This window comes from Lactuca serriola, chromosome 9 (assembly GCF_051521515.1).
Source record: "Lactuca serriola cultivar US96UC23 chromosome 9, Lser_US96UC23_V15, whole genome shotgun sequence".
Classification (NCBI taxonomy): Eukaryota; Viridiplantae; Streptophyta; class Magnoliopsida; order Asterales; family Asteraceae; genus Lactuca; species Lactuca serriola.
Window position 1 is genome coordinate 107,392,990 of NC_136416.1, and position 9,579 is coordinate 107,402,568.

Consider the following 9,579-nt stretch of genomic DNA (forward strand, 5'->3'; position numbering starts at 1 on the left):
TGATGCTCAAGGCTGACGAACTCAAAATGCAAAGGCAGATGGGTGTAATTGATCAGAATAATGAGTTACGAGTCAAAGCTCAATCTGCTTTGTTTGGTTCAGAAATTAAGGAGCTTCGAAATGTAGCAAAGGAACGTCATGTACTTTTTGTACAAGATGTTAAGAAAGTTCGTGAAGATGTCAATCAGAAGCTAGAAGAGTTAAAGGTTGATGAATCGAAAGAATTAAACACTTTGAGTACTAACTACTCATCCATTCTTTCGAAGGTTAACATCATAGCAGGAGCAGTTACAAAAAAAAATTCCAGACTTTTCAGTCGATTATTCCTTCTTTTGAAGCCAAGGATAATGAAGATAAAGCCCAGTTCGACCAATTGAAGGTGTTACTTGGTGAACTTAAAGAAGTTGTCTCAAAACGTGCTCCACTGTCCTTCTTAACTCCTGAATTTTTAACTCAAAAGTTACATGGTTTGGATCAAGCTATTCAGAAGGTTGTTGCTCCAATTATGAAATTTGCCAATATGTTGCCAACTGGTGCCCCTCCTATTGTCTCAGGGGTGCAAGGGGGAGAAAAGAAAGCTCAATATGGTAAATCTTCGAAAATTACAAAAGGGGTTGACAAGTCGAAAAAGATTGAGAAGATTGTAACAAGTGGTGATGTAATGAAAGTTGTATCTACTCAAGTCCCAACTCGTATAGTTTTTAGAGGTGATTACAACAGAAGCTATCAAGACAACAACAAGACCCATTCTGAAGGGAATTGGTATTGGTTCTTCTACTTGAGGAGGAAGTTCAAGTTCTTCTAAACCAAAACCTTCTGAAGATGATGATAAAGGGAATGGGATTCTGGTTGAAAAATCGAAAGAAGAGAGGAAGGTTGAAATTGAAGCTGAAATGGAGAAACAAAGGCACATACAAAGCATACTAAGACTTTGTGAAAGTGATGCACCTAGTATGGATAAGGGTGATCTAATGAAGTTGTACAACTACGATAATATTGAAGCAAGAGTTGCTTACAATCACATGTATGCATTTGAGAAAAAGCCAAAGAAAAGCTACTCTATCACTAACATTGATATAAATCAGCTTGATTTTCCAATGAATGAAATGATGTTCATCATGGCTCACAAGATTTTTCAGAAGTTCGAAAATGAGGATGATTTTATCCATATGAAACTTAGGTTTCATGCAGTTGTTGGAAAAGAACCAAAAGAAATATGGTCATTGGCGAAGATAAAGAAGGTTATCAGCATAACGAAAGATGTATTGTTCGAGAATATGATACATAATTTTCGATATCATGTTGTAAGGGCGAACAATCAAGTGTGTGATTTCTCTGTTGCTGATTTTCCTCTAATGAACTTGAATGATCTGATTCAAGTTGCATTAATTTTGAAAGACATGGAAGCTTTGCAACTTCAAGGGACAGACAAGGATGTTTTGAGGCTTGGTCTTGCCCACATCAGAATCTTCATAGACAATTAATATGATTGTCTAGCATTGACTGATGAGGAATTAACATCAACAATGGTAAGGGAAGTGAAAGTTGCTATGAAATTGTCGAAGACTCAAGCTGAACTGAGGAAATATGCTGATGGGGAAATATATTTAAAACCTTTTAGATTAGTATTTTCTGGAAAAGATAAGAATGGCAAAGCTAAGAGGTTTTTATTTCAAGCAGGTGAAGTGGAATGATATATTGCTTCACAATATACAGACTTCATTGTTCGTATGAATAATTGCAAGAAAAACAATGATGGAGAGAGAGAGATCTGAGTTAAGGAAGATAATAAGTTGGTACTCAGAGATACGAAGGATGTTTAATTTTGATGCACAGATTCTCATGAATTGTGAAGTTTGACATGATTACAAAGGGGGAGATTATAGAGTCGAAATGTCTTATAATATGTCGAAGTCTGCGTATTTGTCTTTTTGTATGTTTTCTATGTATTTGTTAAGGTAGATTTTAACGAAGTGTAATGTCTAGCCTTAGTATTTTTTGTACTTTCAGTCTCCTAAAAATAGGAGCTGAACATAGAGTTGACAGTAGAGTTTTCCCTATTTTTACTATCGTTTTGTACTCGTGTTCATTGGGAGTAATATGAGCTAAAACCATATCTTATTTACTCCGTGTGTTCAGATTACATTGTTTTACTCTGATTTGATTCTTATACTCGATTAAACACTTTTACAAGATTCACTCAAAAGAGCCTAGGGTTTGGGTTTGCTTCTTATTAGATGATTCTTAAGGGTAAATTTGGAAACTTTACCCTTTTAGACATTATTTTGGAAGAGATTTCTATTTTGGAGTCTTTGGTTTAGATGGGTTCAGCTTAATGCATTAAGAGGTTCGTTTTTTGGCCAACTCGACAAGTTCAATAGTGAACTCGATGACTTGATGGGATGTAACCGAATTTGTGCGGTTAATAGATAAACTCGACGAGTTGAGGGCAACTCGGCGAGTTCGGTTAACTCAGGACGTTGACTTTGACCTCTGACCTTAGTCTTTGACCAAGTTTGACCTTTAAGGGGTTTTGGGGCATATTGAGTTGTATTTAAGAAATTTTTTATGTTATAGGGTTATATAGAGCAGTTATTTGAGTGCCGACCTAGTCAGCTTCTGTGCAGTATTGATGTGAGTCTTCTCACCACACTCATGGGTCTAAGACACCAAGGTCGTCCAATTAATTGTTATGAGATGATTAGTATTGTAATGTGTAATGGTTTGTTATTTGATTTATGTATGGGTTTATGTGAAGACCATGGGAGGAGCCCATGACACTTGGCAAGACCATGGGGGGAGCCCATGGCTTGAGGATATAAGACCATTGGCATAGCCCATGACATTCCATTGAAGACCATGGAGGGAGTCTGTGGCAACCTTGTATGTATATGTATGGGCATGAAATTTTGTGATTATATGATTTGTGTGATTGGGAAACTCACTAATCTTTGCTTACAATTTTAATGGATGTTTCTAGTACTTCTATTGACAAGGGTAAGGGTCCGGCTTGATGACGTGGCATGCATTCTCCAATGTTTTCATAATTAGCTTTTTGTACTCTGAATTCAAAAATATTATGGATATGTATTGGGATTTTGTACTTCCAATGGATAATGTTTGTGATATTAAAAGTTAATTTTTTTTTTAAAAAAGTTGGGTCGTTACAACTTAGTTCTTTTGGTATCTTGAGCTTATATGTCACTGGACCGATCATTTCAATAATCTTGAAGGATCATTCATAGCGAGGACTTAGTTTGCCTCTTATTGTAAAGCATACAACTCCTTTCCATGATGATACTTTTAAGAGTGCCTTGTCTTGTACTTGAAATTACAAGGGTTTCCTACGCTCATTGATATAGCTCTTCTAACGATCGTAAGCACTTTCCAGTCTGTCATGTCTTATCTGTTGGATTAGTTTCTAAGTCCATAACTATTTTGGTATGTACTTGACCCGATGGTGCATGGTCCTTTTGGGTTGCCTTCACCAAAGCAACTTGATAGGATGAATTATGGAGAGAAAGGATTAAATTTGATTTATTAATATATTATGAGAATAATATATTAAAGGAGAAATCATATTGTTTAATTAATATTAGTCAATAATTAATTGGTAATTAGTTTTGTGACTAAAAGAGATTAATTAAACTTAAGGGACTGGAATTGTAATTATAAGATAATTGCAATTTGGGCCATGGATTGCCTTATGTCATAAGGTGGACGAATTCTATGGGGGAAGCCTATATGAAATCGTCCAAGGCCTTATGTAAAGGGCTCCATGGGTTGCTTAGGGCTTAAGCAACCAAATTAGGGTTTCCATGTTAGATAACTCTAATTGCCTCACTATATATAGATCCCTTAAAGATAAAAAAACGTGGACAAGCTTCTTGCTAGGGTTTTCACACGGTTTTGGCAGCCTCCATCCTCTCTCCTCTTCATCCTCTTGCTTATGGTGTTTGTAAGCCATTAGAGGAGTGACACTTGTGACTCTCAGCTTTCTAAAGTCAATACAAGGAGATTTGGGATTGTTATTGCAACATAACAATCAAGGTAATATCTTAAACCTATTCTCATGTTAATATGATTACTTGAATGCTAGATTTAGGGTTTATAGTCTTGGATAACTTGCATGTATAATAGAGAAACCTAGATCCAAGCATTAGGGTTTGTATGAGCACATAGGATGTTCTTAGGATCAAAACCCATCAGTGGTATCAGAGCCTAGACTGGTTTCAATTGTATTGATGCATTACATGTTCAAAAAAGTCGATTTTTGATGTTCTGGAGGCTGGACTCGCCGAGTCCATAGCTGAACTCGTCGAGTCCATGCAGACTCGACGAGTCCAAGCTTGACTCGACGAGTCAACTCGTCAGATGGAGTATATCTCGGGATTTCTTGCTGTTTTTCCTTTGGGATAGTTACCTTATCATATTAGAAACATATAAATCTGATTTTATGACATATTTGACTATATTCTTGATCTAATTGAAGATATTTATCAATTAATAAGATAATTGTTTCCTTATGTGATAATTGATTAATTATTTTGATTAAATTGGTAAATTGTTTTGCAAGAAATCATTAAATAAATGAAATATGGATAATTATGTGATTAATTGTTAATTTAGATTATTTGTTATTTGATCATAATGTTATGAAATGTTTCATATTTTCCCCTTAGGTTTTATAGTTTAAATTTAAACCCAAAAGTTTTGTTGTTTTGAAATTTAAATAGTTAAAACCCTAATGTTTTGAAAAAAGGTTTCAAAACTTGCCCTCAAGTTTTGGAATTTAAATTTTGATTAATTGTTTAATTTTGATGTATATTTAAATTCTAAACCCTAATGTTTTGAAATGTTTCAAAACTTGCCCTCAAGTTTTGGAATTTAAAAGTTGATTAAAAGTTTAATTAGGAATGTTAAATTCGAGAACCCCAGTATTGTTTTGAAAAGTTCAAATCATTCCCTTATGGTTTTATTAATTAATTAAGGTGTATAATTAAAAGAGGTTTAATAAATCCATAAGAGTTTAGGTTAACAATTTAATTGAATTAAAAGTATAATTGTTAAATTAAACCACCTAGTATTTTAAAAGTGTATAATACACCCTATACTATATATATAACATTAAAAGTCTAACATTATATATGTATGGGTAAAAGTCAGTCTTACCGTTAGTAGGCCTCATTCACGAAGCTGGTCTATAAGGGGTGTTTAAGGAAATTTCCAATAAAATGGCGATTAAATGGGTATCCACTCTTATCCACCGCACTCTTGACTAGTGGAGGGTTGTTAGCCGAACGAGTAGGATAGGACGAAACCTTCCATTATAAGTATAATGAATTATTAAAGTAACTAAATGTTTTCATAAAATTCCCAATCTTAGTTACTTAGGCAAAAGTGAATTCATGCAATTCCATGAAATTACACTTTGTGCCCTTTTAAAGACGTTAGTGGAGCGTGTGTGGTTTACCGGCACACTAAATGGTTCTAAGCGAAGGTAGCAAAGGGTGACTCAATGTTTGTCATACTTCGGTGGAGTGTGTGTGGTTTACCGGCACATCGAATAGGTAACCGTAACATGTGAGGGCACCATGTAAGTTTGCATGGTTATTCACACCCGCTTTGTGATCCTCGGCATCCCAGTCACAAACAAGAGGGGCATATCGAGATTTAAACATGTCATCGAAAGTTCAATGAATCTCAAAGGATCTAGGAGTTTTCATAGATTTAAAACTTAAATTTCTTTTTCATTTTTCGTGGTGGAAATTAGTGAATCGTCATTCACTTACCTTTAAATGTTCTGCAATTTGGGTTACGGCATCCCTCTCCCGAGTTGTAGAATATTGTGTTGGGTCCTAGCCTTAGTATCTCATTTGGGTGATTTACTAAGGACTCAATCAATCAACTAACTTGAATTTGTTTTCTCCCGTTTTGGTAGATGTCAAAGTTTGACAACTATGGTCTTCTCAAATCCTGTGGAACAAGCATTCCACATGAAGATGATATTCCACGATTCGACCGAGGAACAAGAGATCATGCTTCACTTCCTCCTCCTCCTCAAATTATTCTCCCTAACCCACAAGTTCAAAGGCTTGAAAAGTTCAAGATCACTCAAGCCCTTTTGGCAAGTAAACATAAAGAAGGAAAGCCGGTGTGTGCACACGTCTAGGGATGAAGTCACACATTGATAGGTTAAGAAAGTTGGGATCTGTGGTCTGTGAGGAAATGGCTGTTGATTGGGTTCTTCAGTCACTTCCTAACTCATATAGTGAGTTCGTAAGAGAGTACTATATGATGAACTGTGACGTGACCCTTAGAGATCTCACCTATATGCTTATTGCTGCTGAATCAGCAATGGTTTGGCGCAATAGAAAAGCAATGTTGATTGGTGAATCTGCCTTCGAGAGCTCTATGGATGTAGAAAATGGCGACGAAAGACATGCAATGATCGAAAAGTTTGATCATAAGAGAAAGGCGATGTCTGAAGTAGTTCCATGTGTTGTTCCAAAAGAGTCAATTTGCTTTTATTGCCAAGAGAGGGGGCATTGGAGACGAAACTGCCCTATTTACCTAAGAAATCTAAGAGATGGGAGAGTTAAAACATATGGCTCTGCTTTAGGTAATATCCATTGACTAACTCTTTTAAGTTTCTATTCTAGATTCTTAAAACATAATGTGATAAGATTACGATTGATGTTTTGTAGGATCGAAGAAAAGAAAAGGACGCTTAAGGGAAGAAGTGAGCAGAATCTAACCGAGAAGGAATGGATTTCGATCGCATTACTTGAAGATTAGATTCTTGAGCTACTACTTAGAATTAGAATTAGATTGCTAAGAAATATGTATTAGCATAGTTTTTCAATGAGATGCATTGTAAGGACAAATTTTTCCTCAATAAAATAATTTTTTTGATTTTATACTATTTATTTATCCTTGCAATGGCATATGTGAAAAATTGATGTTTGAATGTTTCTATTATTAGCAATAATGGATTTGATTCTTAATTATATTATTTATGGAAAGTCGAGAATTTACCAAATAGGGAGAGTTTCTCATCGCCCAAGTTTCAATTGGACAGAAACTCGGAATCATGCAACTTGGTTGCACGAAGAATGAGAAATTTCATATTTGGAAATTAGACTAATTCATTGACAAAGTGTCAAGTGAAGGACTAGGAGATCGAATAGACAAAGTTGCGTGTTGATCAAGTCCACCATAAGAGTAACAAAGATATGTGTCCTGATTTACTAAAGGTTTAGTAAATATGATTATACTTACAAGATTAAGTGTAATTCTGAATTGATTGAAAAAGTTTAAATCAATAGCAGAACGAATAAGAAGAATCAAGTAGGCATAAAGATAAAAGTTTCTCCATTCTAAGAAGAAGGGAGAGTAGCTTTTATGCTTTATGATAGGTCTTAATGATTAAGAACCATATCTCAATTGATCCTCTAAGTGAGTCTTTGTACAATTGTATGTCTAAGAAGAGGAATCAAGAATTGAAGAAATGGTTAAATCAAGAAGTTAATCATACTTCGTTTCAAGACAAGTCTTAGAGTTAAGATTTTGACAATGAGTGAAAAGTATTAAGAAGGTTTATAACATTCATCAAATGTGGAAAGTTGTGATGTCTTGAGTAAGACAAAGACCAACTAGAACCAATTTATGAAGTGTTTTTGATAAGAGCTACACTAACTCTTGAATATTTGTTTGTTAAGAAATGGCTATTAACAAGAGAATGGTATATGTCAAGGAGTCAGTGGGAGTCTTAATGGTCTTGAAAGGTTTCAAGAACAAATCAAATAAACCTTATCGATCATCACTAGCACACGAGTTGGGGTTTACAACCTATCGTGCTGACATTATTTTGTTTATGTGCCGTTCCAATCGAGTTAATTATGCATGTGAGTCCTATGAGTTCTCATTTGAATGCATAAAAGGCAAGGACCTTAATCAATGAAAGGTACATTGATAGGAAAAGGTGAGCTACTTAACTACTTGGAAGACATGGTGGGCAGCTGTACTACCATAAGGCAAGAAATTGAGATTAAGAAAGTTCGATCCATATGAGGTTGAATTTGTCGTGAACTTTGGTTTTGACAAATTCACATGGATAGGAACACATACACCGTTTAAATCTAAGTGTCATAAGATTTCCTCCTTCATGAAAATGATTGTGAGGAAATGCTTTCACTAAGAAAGATTTTAGGAAGATAGTGATTGTAAAATTGCATTCTCGAATTCGATTATGGTTACGATATCCCATTCCATAATTTGAATTGTGAGGTTTGGCAATTTTTTATACACACATATGAACTATCTAAGGCAAAGGTGTATAAGTTCAAGAAGCCTTGATAAAAGATTATCAAAGCACTAAGTATTAGAAACATGGACTTAAGAAATTCAATAGGTATTGTTTTTCTGAAAGTTAAGATGTTTATGAATACATGTCGAAGCTAGTGGGAGCATAAGTGTTATGTTTTATAATAATCATCATGATAGTGGGAGCATAAATGTTATGATTGTATGATTATTAAGGCACGTATTGCAAGTTGGCAATATTAATTATAGAAAACAAGAGTTATACCTTGCAAAGTCGTAAGGGTTGTAAAGTTGTTTTGCTATAATTAAGGGAGAGAATATTATGCTTCATTTCAAATCTAAAGGCTTAGGTTGTGGAATGTTAATAAAATTTAGTCAAAGGTACATAGTGTGTTCTTAAAATTTCGATTATGATTACGGCATTCCTCTTCACAATTCGAATTTTGAGAACATAGCAAATAAAACATTATGCGTTGTGTCCCATACGCTTCGGGTATAGGATCGATTGCAAATGCTTTAATGTTTGACCATTCTAAAATTTTCCAAATGTCGAGCGCATTTAGAGGGAAAAGGGACTAGAATTGGTTTTGACTAAAATAATTAAACAACTATCAAAGGACAATCCAAAGTTCGACGATGATTGGTTGCTTGTGAGTAGTTGGAAGTATAGTATTAGAAAATATCGAAATGTTTCCATATTGGATGGACCATATCGACTCTATTATGAATAGAAAAGATTCTATTAAGAATGAGTTGTCATATGGAACATATGGAAGTGTGTCCATATTGGGAATTGAATATTGAGAAATCTATGACTAGATTAGAAACTTCTATTCAAAAGGATGTTCAAAGAATGTACTTTGAGTGAGAGACATCACGTCTATGGAATTGTCTTGTAACAATCTCCGATAGAGGACTTTGTAATATCATTGGCAATAGTCTTTGTGACTTTGGTGCAGTGAAATCACAAAAGGATAATTGCATAAAATGTTAGAATCTAGCATATTCTATAAGTAGCAAGAATTTGATATTCTTTCACTTATGAAAAGGATTTGGAGTTGTGAAATGAGAATGATTGGAAATGTGTTCAATGTGATCTATTTCACAAAGTAAGAACCATAGGTAAACATTGTGTGCATGCTAGGAGCATGGGACAAGTGTTGTAATTCAAGTAAGAAGTTGATTACCCGAAACGACAAATAATGAGTAATCGATATGGTGATAAATAAAAGGAGTTTTATTTATACTCAAAGG